The sequence below is a fragment of the Polypterus senegalus genome, chromosome 13, assembly GCF_016835505.1.
Source record: "Polypterus senegalus isolate Bchr_013 chromosome 13, ASM1683550v1, whole genome shotgun sequence".
Taxonomy (NCBI): Eukaryota; Metazoa; Chordata; class Cladistia; order Polypteriformes; family Polypteridae; genus Polypterus; species Polypterus senegalus.
The window spans coordinates 26,882,304-26,895,560 of NC_053166.1; the positions used below are offsets into that span (position 1 = coordinate 26,882,304).

At 40.9% G+C, this 13,257-nt stretch overlaps 1 protein-coding gene across 2 annotated transcripts in view; it reads left to right on the top strand.

Annotated features, from left to right (window-relative positions):
• Positions 1-779: 779 nt before the first annotated feature.
• LOC120543221 (vomeronasal type-2 receptor 1-like) overlaps positions 780-13,257 on the top strand; it is a 51,548-nt gene continuing 39,070 nt past the window's right edge. Inside the window, exon 1 of one of the 2 annotated variants that reach the window (XM_039776165.1) lies at positions 780-847. The gene's annotated coding sequence lies outside the window, so the exon portion shown is untranslated. Of the gene's footprint in view, positions 848-11,134; positions 11,220-13,257 lie in introns of those variants that run through there. The other variant, XM_039776164.1, reaches the window with a different exon arrangement.

Here is a 13,257-nt window from a genome sequence, read left to right on the forward strand (position 1 = left end):
TATGATGATTAAAACTAAACGTATGCCAGTGACTGTTGCTGAACTGTTGCTAAATGCCTACTTAATCTCACTGTCAATAGCTGTCACTAGACAACCAGAGCAGGGAATATCTTTGTGAAATGCAATTTCTCTTTTTTTCGGCAAGAATAAGCTTCTGTTGGTATGAGCCTGAAAAATATGTCAGTTGTTTTTGTTCCCAAAAACTGAGAAAAGGAAAACAGACAACAAAAAAAATTGATGAAAAGTGTAATACAAAAAGTACATTTTAAAAAAATAACACACGGCTGTGGATGCAATTGGAAAATCACACCCAACAGTGAGCAGGAAGCAGAGAAGCTGAGCTTGGCTTCTACCACCCTTGACACTCTTGAGGAGGCTTTTCTTTGCACATATCTGCTATATGTGGACCACCATAATTTTCATTTGTTCTCTCACTATAGGCATGCCTTGACTCTTCAGGGAGGCTGCAGTAAGCAGAACTGCCAAAAGATGGCGGGAGAGCTCACCTAATTAACTCTCCACTCGAAGAAGTCAGGCAGGGCTACATTTTTTTTTTTTGCCAGTAGTGAGAAGTCAAGCAAAATAACACCTTTTATTGGCTAACTGAAAAGATTACAGTATGCAAGCTTTCGAGGCAACTCAGGCCTCTTCTTCAGGCAAGATGTAAGCAATCAGATTAGCATATTAGAGGTGACGCAGTCACCTACTTACCTTTTCTAAAATTCTTCTTAACGTGCTCCTGCCATCAGTACAAGGCTCTGAAGCCATTCATTGCAGTGGTTTCAGATGTGATTATATATGAAGAATTCTGCATGTGGTTACTTTAAAAGAATACTCCACTCAAAAGGTAAGTTTTTTATTATGTTACTTCAGTGGTTCTCAACCTGTGGGGCGAGCCCCCTAGGGGGGCACGAAGTAACAAAAAAGGGGCGCGAAGATGTGAAAAAAGAAAACAAGAATCAAAAATATGAAAAAAACATCTGTTGAAAGCAAAACAAGTTAACTCAAACTACATTCTGATACTAGAACAATAAATATAGAGTTAGATAAATGTTGATAAAAGTTAAGTAGGTATAATAAAATATGCATCTACATTTCAAAAAAATGTTAGGGGGGGCGCGATTACAACTGTTATGAAAACTCGGGTCGCAAATACTTAAAGGTTGAGAAATGCTGTGTTACTTACCTCATATAGTTTATAGTGATAGCCAAAGACAAAAATGTAATCTCTTGTTCCCCTGAAGAACACAAATAAGTTTCTGATAGAACAGGCATCAGTGGTGACCAACACCGGACAACAACAAACAATATCAAAAACAACTCAATTAAGAGATCTCATGTTACATGCATTTTTTGTAATCCTCATGTCAAACCATTCAGTTATATGCTCATAACGTGCCAGACATGTGGATGTTAACTAAAATATTGTTGAATAAACCTCCAGACACTCTAGTCAATAAAGATCGAATGCATTCAAATGTGAAGGAGCATTCGAATTACAGTCTCGACTCCCGCTGTTATGTTTGTACCTCAGGATTATTTAGTGGCAGTCTGTGAAACTGCACGTGTGAATTGAACCTCTGCTTGTTGATACATCTCAGATATGCACAGGTACGAGACAGAGCCTCTTCCTGATAATCACTGTCTTGTCTTTAATATTTATTCTTAAGTTTTATATGTCTCTTAGTGCATGCTTTTTGTTGCTGTTGCGTGAAGCGCAGTGTTAGACAATAATTACATTGTTACTGGGCGGAACTCCTGACCAATGAATTGAGTGGTCGGGGGTGGGCTGGTATACAATTCAAAAGTTAGGGCAGATCTGAGCATGATCTTTTTTTGTAGACAAGAACATTTTCAGGACATGGTTTATTTAATAATATTTTAATAAAAATACATGTGTTTGTGATGTGAGCATATTGACTGGATGACTTGACATGTGAATTATGAAACATTAGTAGCGTGAGTTTTTTTTATGGGCACTTTTTGATACTGCTGTCCAACGTTGGTCATTATTGAAGTCAATTATATCAGAAACATTATATCCATTATGCATGAAAACATGAGATTAACAATTTTTTTTGAGCCATCGTCACAAACCACATGGGGTAAATAACATATTAAAAAAGTATGAATTAGTGTAACTGGCCTTAATACGTTATTGAGAAATGTAAGGATTTACTTCATTAGGTAGAAGTACATGGCTGTCATACTCAGGGAGTAGCTGTTGCTGTGGCAGATTGGCTTCTTCCGATTGTGTCCGATGTCACTCCTTTCAATGAGCATATTATGAGCTCAGATTACGGCACTCTTTGGGTGCCTTGTCTGTTGTCTTGGTGTATGCTACAACCATGGTGAATGATATCTGAGTGAGGGAGACATTTTATTCATAACTTCGCTCGGTGGTTGATGAGTGCCCGTAAGGTGACACTCCTCTGGTCATGGGTGACCACTGGCACTGACAAGGCTGGCTATGAGGATTATGTCAGTCCCCATGGGTCTGGTGACAGCGGTAAAAGTGGCTCCATGTTCCTTGACTTTGCAAAAGGTCAGGGTCTGTATTTCGCTGGATCCTGGTTCCAACGCCCTGAGCCACCTGGTTGGACTTGGTACTCTAATACTAGTAGTGTGATGAAGGAGATTGATCCCATCCTCATGGGCAGATGCTGGAGGCTCCTACAGAACTGCAGGGTCTACAGAAGTGTCCAGTTTGTGAATTCTGACCACATACTTGTTGCTATTTTGAAGTTCCAGATTAGGTCAAGTAGGCTACCGCATACTATGAAAATGAGGCTGGACCTGGCCAGACTCCAAGATCAGGCTGTTTCTAATGAGTTTGCACACAGTTTGTGTGAGGAACGTGCAGACTTGGGTGTGACAGGGATTCCTAATGTGATGTGGGAGACCCTCTTTGACAAGACCCTGAAGGTTGCTGAGGGTTGTGTTGGTTTTGCCAGTGTTCCCAGAAGGAGCTGTTTCATCTCACAGAGCACCCTGGATTTCATCGAGAGGAGTTGCAGAACACGGCTTGATTGCAATTCCAGTCTGTACTGGGAACTGAGAAGGATGGCTGTGAAGGCTCTGAGGGCAGATAAGGAGGTGCTTGTTAGAAGAATGAGAGAGCAATTGTTACACCATCTATGGTCTAGTGACCCATGTCCTGCTTACAGAGGAGTCAAAGCATTACGCACATCTGAATCTGCTCCTCAATGAGTCACAGTCAGGGTGGGTGATGGAACAGTCCTTATGGATGACACAGCTATTGTGATCCACTGGGCTGGCTTCTTTGAGCAACTGTTTAAAGGCGATCCACTTGGCTAAGACATTGGACATCTCTAGGTCCATGGTTCTTAAGGCTGATCCTCCAATTAACTGTGATCCACCCAATCTCACTGAGATTACACAGGTGGTGAACTAGCTGAGGGTAGGGAAGGCTGCAGGAATATGTGGTATCCAGGGTGAAAATCTCCAGGCTTGTGGCAAGGCTGTCCTCCTTGTATTGCAAGCAATCTTTGCTTCGATTTGGGAGACGGGCATCATCCTAACTGACTGGAAAATGGGATTCGTCATCCCTATCTGGAAAAGGAAGGGTAATAGCCTGGATTGCAGCAACTACAGGGGGATAACACTGCTCTCTGTGCCGGGTAAGGTCCTTGCTAGGGTCGTCCTCAGTAGGATCCGTGATCACTTGCTCACCTAAGAGCAACTGGAGCAGTCTGGTTTTACACCTAAGAAGTCTACCATTGACTGCATCCTGGCACTGAGGGTTCTCATGGGCACAAACACGAATATAAGCAGAACTGTATTGCAACCTGTGTTGAATTTTATAAAGCATTTGATTCAGTTGGTAGAGCTGCTCTGTGGGACATCCTGAGACTTCGCGGGATCCCCCCAAATTTACTGGATATCATGGCCAGCCTGTACACTGTACTGTGAGTGCTATGCAGAGTGGAGTCAGAACCTCTGCATTTTTCCCAGTTGATTCTGGGGGTTGTCAGCTGTCTGTTCTTGCTCCTCCTCTGTTCAATGCTTGTATGAACTGCATGTTGAGCATGGCTGTGGAACATCTGTTGGTGAACAAAGATTCACCAATCTTGACTTTGCAGATGATGCTGTGATCTTGGAGGAGTCAATGGAGGCTCTGATTGGGCTTCTCAGGAGACTGAGCGAGGAGTCTGAGTGTCTGCGCTTGCAAGTGTCCTGGATAAAAACCAAGATCCAGGCCTTTAATGACCTCTTAGGCACAGCCATCAGCAGTGTCTCTGTCTGCGGAGAGAGTGTCAGCCTCATTGAGAGGTTTATTTACCTTGGCAGTGGCATTCATGTCTCTGGTGACTCTTCCTATGAAGTCAGTAGACAGATTGGGAGAGCATGGGGGGTCATGAGGTCGCTGGAAAGGGCGTATGGAGCTCCCGATATCTTTGTAAAAGGACAAAGGTCCAAGTCTTTAGAGTCCTGGTGTTTCCTGTCTTGCTATATGGTTGTGAGACATGGACACTATCCAGTGACCTGAGATGAAGACTGGACTCCTTCAGTATTGTGTCTCTTCTGAGAATCGTTGGGTACCACTGGTTTGACTTTGTGTCAAATGTTGCTCAGGCAGAGGCACATTACCTGCATTGTGAGGGAGCGTCAGTTATGGCACTATGACCATGTGGTGGGATTCCCCAAGGGTGATCTGGCTTATAGGATCCTCATTGTTGAGGACCCAAGTGGCTGGTCCAGGCCAATGTGACACCCATGTAACACATGTCTGTAACAGATAGAGGGTAATTCTGGGGGGTGGGCCAGGACTGCGTGTCTGCCTAGGGGGTTGCCAACCGGGATCCCGCGCTGTTTCATTGTGTGGTGGGTGTGGCAACGCACTGTACCAGTGCATGATCCCCAACCTTACCGGTATAATTTTCTGCACGAAATATTATCTAAAAATGTCCTGAAAATAAGGTATCTTGGGTCTAGAGGACCAAAACTAGGCAGGAACCTCAAAAAGTGTGATGTCATGCATAACTAGACATCAAGAGTTGTCAAATGGTATGTCAATGTGGGGATTTTCTCATACTAGTGAATCAGGAGGCACGGGACAAAAAATAATATAAGACAACTGATATGATTTCAAAGCTTTCATAAGTAACTTTTATGAACACACGCAATATAATTTAAAGGTGGCTCTGGACAAACACACTTAACTAGCATTGGCAGGAGCTTTCTAAGACAACACAGGTCATCATTGTCATGTCCCAGTCATTGAGAGACCCACAAGTGACAGCTTTGAAGACCTTGCAAGCATGATCCTTATTTGCTGTGATTCCGTGTCATGAAAACTGGTAGGTCAAATCAATGTCTGAAAATTCTTGTGCTGAATAGGTCTTGGTCTGTCATAGCAAATGGTAGACATCTCACTAGACAGAAGGAAAGAACATATGACTGCCATATGATGCAGACCCACATGACCACATATGAAGCCTCTTTTGCTCCCCAGTAGAGGAGGCAAAAACAGGCTGACAGTTCTCTACTGAATATAAATTTATGTCTCTGGCATATCCCAAAGGAACAATCTAAATGTTTGAGGCTGGTACTGCCGTTGCCATGCCCATTTGGAAAATGAATGCTGCCAGCAGTGTGTTGTTAAAAATGTGAAATAAGAGGGAAACATTTTTAAAACCAAAATATGTAGATTTCTATGTATTCATTTAGGCCTCAGGCTCTATAGTGAGGGTTAAGAATAAATAATAAGAGCTGCCTGCTGCCAGCACAAATAATTCTGTGGCTAAATTTAACGAAAAGTAAAACTAATAAGAAATTAATAGGGAATGATGAATGTAAAGTGATGCCATTAAATCCTGTACAACCTGTTTTACTGAAATGACAACAATAGAAAAAATGTCCTATAACCTGAAGGTGAATAATGAAAGTGTATTATATTGTATATGTAACAAGACTCACAGTAGCTCAACACGCTAGCAATCCTTGACTTCAGATCAGTAATTTATACAAAAAAAAAAAAAGATTCTTGGGGAATGTTGCTATCAGCTAACTCAAATTAACTGTACTCATAATGAATAGGATTTAAGGTTTTACGTATCCCATTTCTAGTACAACTGACTCAAATGTCTTGGGTCGGGTCTCAGACTGACAAGTATAATTTGTGTAAAAAAGTGTGTATATATTTAATTTCTTTAATAAAGAGCACCATTTACGGAAATCAATTTTTATTGACATTGCCCAATTGTTTTAAATCAGCTCTACTCAAAATAAATATGCTTTTAAGATTCAAAAATTGATTTTTAGTAGTTTGTCATTACACAGCTGCTTTAAGACGATTCATCTGAAAATGAGCATGTTGGTAGGCTTTGCATATCTGTTTCTAGTACAGCTCACGTAATTTGTTTGGCTATCATAAGAACTCAGTTAATTTATGTTTATAAAAACCAAATGGATTTCATTGGCAATCATGCTAGGATGCAATGTTGCCAGATCAGGTGGTTTTTCTGTTTAGATTTTTAGAGTTAGACTTAGAGTTGTTTTTTGGAAAGGTTTTGAGAATATTTGAACAATTTTGAGTGTTTTTGGTGGCAAGAAATGTCTTATTAGCATTAACTGAGTCAATTTGTATTGAGTCACCCCCTTTTTTTGTAAAGGTGTTTTAGCAATCGTCATTCAATGTCTAACTTTGGAGAAAGATAAATACTGGATGTAATAGTCATGTAAATGCTTAAGATTGTGCAGTTATCAAGGCGGCTTTGAGTGTGTTTGTCTTCAGTAGCCTTGTAAGTCCATTGCACATCCTAATCCACATGAGCAGGTTTGTCTCCATGTGGAGAATGGAGGTGATTTAATATGCTAATTACCTAGGCGTGATTGGTTACTTGCTAATGTCATTCAATAATGATGTGGTTGTGGTTAGTGATTGGACGAATTGCTAGTTTTATTAAAACATAAAAAAGGATTTTTTAAAAACAAACATTTAGGTGATATTTAATTGATTGGAAATGATCATGTAATACCAGAGTGTGCAATCAGCATATTTAAATTTTGTTAACATTCAGTAATTTGATTTAACAAGACTGTTTTACATTCAAAGCTGACATTTTTAAAAAGTCAGAGTAATTCAAATAGGTTATGTTAACCCAATTCCTTCCATTCTGGTTAGGGTATCTAATTTAAACTTAGTTTAAACTAAATACATTTAGATCCTCCAATATTCATTTTTGGTATATCATGCAGGACCTCAAGAAGTTTCCAATAAGATGTTGTGAGTGCAAGTCATAAACCTATCTTGAAATTTTAGTCTTCTGTTATAAATTCAGTCCTCCAAGATTATATAAATATAGTGATAGACAGCTGCACAGTTGGGATGCCTGGGACATGGAAGGACCGGGAGAGCGCCAATACCTTCCCCGGGCCACGAGAGGGTGACTGCCCTGGGGTACAGGGGAGCCACAAGATCGGAGTTGGGAGGCTCCACCCAGTTGGGGCACGTGGCTACCGCCAGGGAACAGGGAACATGGACTGCAGCACTTCCGCCACAACAGGAAGTGCTGTTAAGCCCAAAGGCAAATACTCCCGCTGTACTTCTGGGTGCTCATGCAGCATTTCCGCCATACCCGGAAGTGTTGCAGGAAGCTCATCAGGAAGCACCTGGAGCACATCCGGATACTGGATAAAAGGGAACGCCTCACTCCATTCCGGGTACCAGAGTCGGGAGGAGGAGGACGAGGCTGCCTGGGAGGAGTAGTGGAGGAAGAAGAGTGTGGTTTGGGGTGTTTTACTTTGTGTGTTGTTTTGGGACTGTGTTAGGCCTGTGGGACATGGGGAAGACGTGCCCCATGGCTGAAGAAAAATTAAAAACCTTTTCATTTATTTCTACATGTGCCTCCGCCACAATATATAATATATATATATATATATATATATGAGGACAAAAACTGTTGATGATTTTTATGTTTTGCTATATTTTTAATTGACTGTCCAAATTGTACTATGACAAGGTTATAAATATCGAGCCAATCTAAAGGAACTCGTGATCAGGAGATGGACATAAGTGACCTTCATTTGAGTGTAAAGCTACATTTTAACCAGAACACATGCAGGTCAGGGCTGAGTTAAGAGCAAGCACTCGACTGGCAGGATGAGAAGAGATCAGAGTATAAATAGAGAAACGAAGCTTAGATAGCGGAGTGCTTTATGTAATACAGAGACTGAGAAAGCGAATCATCCATCACACATGGTAGACACAATATAACCTGTTGAGGTTGAAGCCTTTTCCAGCGATTTTCATATGTAGCCTTCGTCTATATAATGTCACTGAGACAGCGTCTGTCACTCAAATGAATCCAGTTGTATAATGTGATATGTCCAGCAAATCACTCCGACTAGACCATGACTCACTCCAACAAAATGAAACAGTTTTGATTTTGTCTTTAGTTTTAGGGGTGGGCTATGTGTGCATGAGAGCAGACAACCAATGGATGATCATTCTGAAGTACAATGGATTTAATGCTGTGACAAGAAATAAGGAATCTCTTAAATAAAACAGAAGCTTGTCAGTCTGATGTCTTGTGTTTTATGCACCGCAATTGAAAGGAAAAAAAGAAAAAAATGGGGCTGAGGTTAAGACAGTTTCCCTACCTGTTAACCTTTTTTTTACAGCACCGGCAGCACATTATTGGCTGTCAGAAAAAAAGGGGCGGACACAACTGTGCTGAAAGGTCACCACGCAGTTGGTAAATTTGAAGTGCCTACCGATTATCAGTTGTGTAAACCTACATGGTCAGGTGAAGACATCGGCAACTGAAGTCAGCAAATCTGGCACAGGCAGCAACTTGAAGTCACATAATGTGACATCGGCTTCATTCAGCATTCTATTAATTTTGACCTTTATTTGCTATATTTGTTCATCCCATTTGGCTGGCATTAATTGTCTACAGAAGATAACCTTTTTATTCATTTTTTGGTTCATTTGTATTATTCTGGTTGTACAGATGATTATATTTGCAACAGTATATAATGTACAGTTCTTTGTAAGAATATTCGGAATTGAAATTATTTCTGAATTTTAAACAGCTTTGCTAAAGTAGGTTTTAGGATACAAAATCATCATGTACCCTAAACTGCGTCATTAAACCTAACCCGCCTCTTTTTGTTTTGTTTTTTGACAGGAGGTAAATGAGGGTTCCAAGTCTTTTCAGTTGTTATTGCTTACAAGGGTGAACGTTAATGTTCCATTACACATAACACATTCTCAAAACCATCCATTCTTCATTGCAATTTTCGTTTTGGTTTTCTGGTAGACTTCTGCAGCTACTTGGAATTCTAGTAAAGCAGGATCCATTACATTTTATCCTTTACTGGTCCAGCACTGATTAAAAATGTCAAGCAAGTAGAATCCTGCCTCTCCGTCTTGGCAATCTGTAGGCAAACACCTCACATGCCCATAGAAAATCCGCCTCCACATCCTGCACTTGATGGCACAATGGCATGTTTGAAATGATTCTAAGAAAATGTATTGAAAGGAACCGCAGACCTTGCTTCCTGAATGCTTACTTTAAGAACATTCCTGAAAAAAAATTAAAAAATACAATAAGTAAAAAGCATGGGGAGAATGCATTGTTTGAACAATACAGGGTGTGTACGATGTGCAATGTTGAAAGAGTGTGTCATAGTGCCAGCACCTCATTCATGAAGAGCAACGCACGCCTCGGGGCAAAGCCAGCATAGGAGGCAAAGTGTGGAGCTTGAAGCCAGAAGCGTCAGCAGAGATATAAATGGCATTGCATACAACATAAGGACTAATCTGACACCTGACATTCAAGTAAGTATCTGTTAAGAAAGCAAAAGTGCTGACTGACTGAAAAGTCACAAAGGGAACCATACAAGTTCAAAATGCAGTCCTGGGTAAAGCCGGGTAGACTCTACAGCAATACTTCTCTGCCAAGTCCGCCTCTTAATCCTTTGGTTAATTGGCGACTCTGAAATGTCCCCAGTGTCAGTGTGAGTAAGTAGGGGAGTGGACCCCACGATGAACTGGTAGAATAGACCATGGCCCCCTCAAGAGCCTTGATTTGAACTAAGAAGGTCTGAGAATGAAATGTAATGATTATTGTAATCTATGTGGTCACAAAATCGCAATGTCAGTTATACTTGATAGCCATCTGATGAGCACAGTGGGCCAGGTGAAATATTAAAAACAGAGTCTAATTCTTCAACTCTCTAATTTGAGAGAAAGAGACAAAGGAGATGAAGTGAAAAATAACATTGAATTCAAAGTAATCAACCTCAGTGTTAGTGTTTGCAGTGCACCATAACACAGATTGGACACGGAGGCACACGTATAAAATAAATAAACTTTTATTTTTCTTCAGCTGGAGGGCACATCTTCCCCGTGTCCCCCAGCCACAACACAGTCCCAAAGCACCAACACACAAAAGTAACACACTCTTCCTCTGCACCACCACTCCTCCCAGGCAACCTCGTCCTCCTCCACCCGACTCTGGCCGCTGAGTGGTGGTTGCTGGCTCCTTTTACTGGGCATCTGGAAGCGCTCCAGTTGCTTGATTGCCTACATCCGGCTGCTCCCCATGGTGGCGCCTGCAGATCCCAACAGGGCTGCACAACATTTCAACCCCCATGAAACCCTGGGGGAGTCTGAGGCTGAGTCTGAGGGAGGCTGTCATCTATCGTCCAGGAGGAGATGTTGTGTTTCCCATGTTTGCTCTCCTGAAACATATGCTACAGGGGCTTCCCGGCTGGGTATGGGTTGTTTGGTATGGGATTTGTAAGAATAGTGTTAATGTTAACGATTCTATTAAAATGAGAAATGCAGAGCATTTTATTATTTAGAAAATGTTAGTGATGCACCATCTTTTGGAATGACAGAGATATAGCAACTGGACGGACACACAGAAACTTATCAGTTTATACAGGTGCATATTTAGAAAGAACATTGGCGTATGGATGCCCTGGTTAATGACCATATAATTGTATGCTGCAGCTCTTCAAGATTTCTGCTCTTGAATGTACTGTAGCACATGGGAATTCTCCTCCTGTTGCTGCTTCTATTACATTGGCCTTTTCCAACAACAGGTGGACATGGAAGAGAATGAAATGGCCATTTACTGTACATTGCCAACTTCTACCTGATCAATAAGGTGGTGGATCTCCTGCCTTATCACCTTCCTGTCTGGGAGCACTGCTTTTATTTAGTAAAAATATCCACCAATGGGGTAAGTAAAATTCACTTGACAAGATTGCTTATAGTAAGCGAAAAAGTGTAAATAAAAATCGTGTGATAAGTCAATAATCCTTACAATAAGGAAAAGAAGATTTAATTTCTTGACATAGTCACTTTTCACTCAGATTTCATTTTTAGCAGTGTGAACACACTCATGTTTGGTATTCCTAGCAGACCAAATGCGGACTCTGAAAGGACACTTGATTGCATTCAGTTTTTGCATGATTACCAAGTCATCTTGAATCAAAATGAAATACTCTTAGAGAAGCAGCTCAGCCACATGCAATACTTTTGCTTTGTTTTTAGTTATGACACCCAGTCCATGGGCGTGAGTCGAACTGCAGTACACTTTTTGTATTCCATTTTAAACTGGTGAGAAAATTATGTGCAGTGAAATGTGTTTAATTATGACACGTTAGAATCAATAATGGCATCATGTATATATGCACTCCATTGCAAGGTAGTTGACACATTGAATGACTATTAACTTTAAAATGAAAACTTTAAAATGAAAAAATTCTAGACTCCCTAGGAGTCAATGCGTCAATGAAGAGCTCTGATTTCAAACAGGATTTCTCACTACTGTCTCAAGGGTTTGGCTTCCCTGGCTGAGTTGCTGTGCATGTCAGTTTGGCTCAGTCAGAATTACATTAGACATGCCATCACTTATGAACATATTTAAATTCTGTAATGGCTCTCCTGTGCTTGATACATCTGCTTTGCTCCTGGCAGATTACTCGAATGGCATCTCTGACAGTTGCCTAACACACCAAGCACATTTAGAAGTGTCATCAAAATTTACTGTTTGTACAAAATGCTAACCTTTGTATGCTTCTTCAACGCTAAAACTAGGATCCACTCTACTGTCAATGGCCGTTTCTGAACAACTGTCGCTGTTAAAACACGTTAAATCATTTTCCTCCTCACATGCTTTACATTTCCAACAGAGCATATTCAGGGATTCTGCAGCTGCAAGCGCTGTGTTAGTAGCTGACCTCCATCATTAAGTACAGTGAACTGTAATGATGTGACTAGCAATAGGCGAGTGGTTTTAGGGATAATAGGAAAGGAGTTAAAGAGGACGGAATCAGCAGGAATATTTGTTTGGAAAACAAAGAACACGTATTTCTTTTAAAGTGTGTCAGTAATTCATTAATCCAATTTTCGCTCGGAATAACGAGGGCTGAGAGGATTAGGAATGAGTATGTTAAAGGGACAAAACGGGTATGACAGTTTGGTGACCAATTTGGAGAGGCTAGATTGAGATGGTTTGGGAACGTGTGGAAGAGACATGAGCGGTGCATTGGAAAACGAATGTTGAGGATGGAACTGCTAGGCAAGAGCAAAAGAGGAAGGCCAAAGAAGAGGTTTATGGATGTGGCGAGGGCGGACATGAAGGCAGACAATGATGTAAAAGACAGATATAGCTGGAGACAGATGATCCGCTATGGTGACCCCTAAATGGAAACAACCAAAAAAAAGAACCAAACTAAAAGTAATAAATTAATGAAGTAATTTCAGGGCCCCTGTAGCCCAGATTGAAGGATGGATGAATGCTGTGCTACTTCAGTTTATTCTGACATCCTAATAATGACAGAGGATACCCTTCTCATACTGGGGACAGGCAACCTCAATCAAGCCGGGAATAAACCTTGTAACATCCAACATAAGAGGAACCCAACAATGGAACCCACATCCCATTAGTATTCCCATTCGACCCTAACACTCTCCCATAGGTCATCAAACAAGATTTTCCAGTTCTACAGAATGATCCTTCCACAGAAGCTCTTTTTCTTCATCCAATGCAAGTGGAAGGAAAGAATTTGTGTTATTTTAGATAAACCACAACAATCTTCTGATTGGACACTGTCATAACCTATGAAAAAAAGTGCAGTCTTTTATTGAGTGTGTGCAGGTGCCAACATCAGAGTGACCTGTGCTTGCATTCCAGGGTTCAAGCTTTACTGTGAGTTAAGATTTAATGGTTCTGATATGGCTGAAATGAGTAGGCTTATCCTAATCTGCATTAA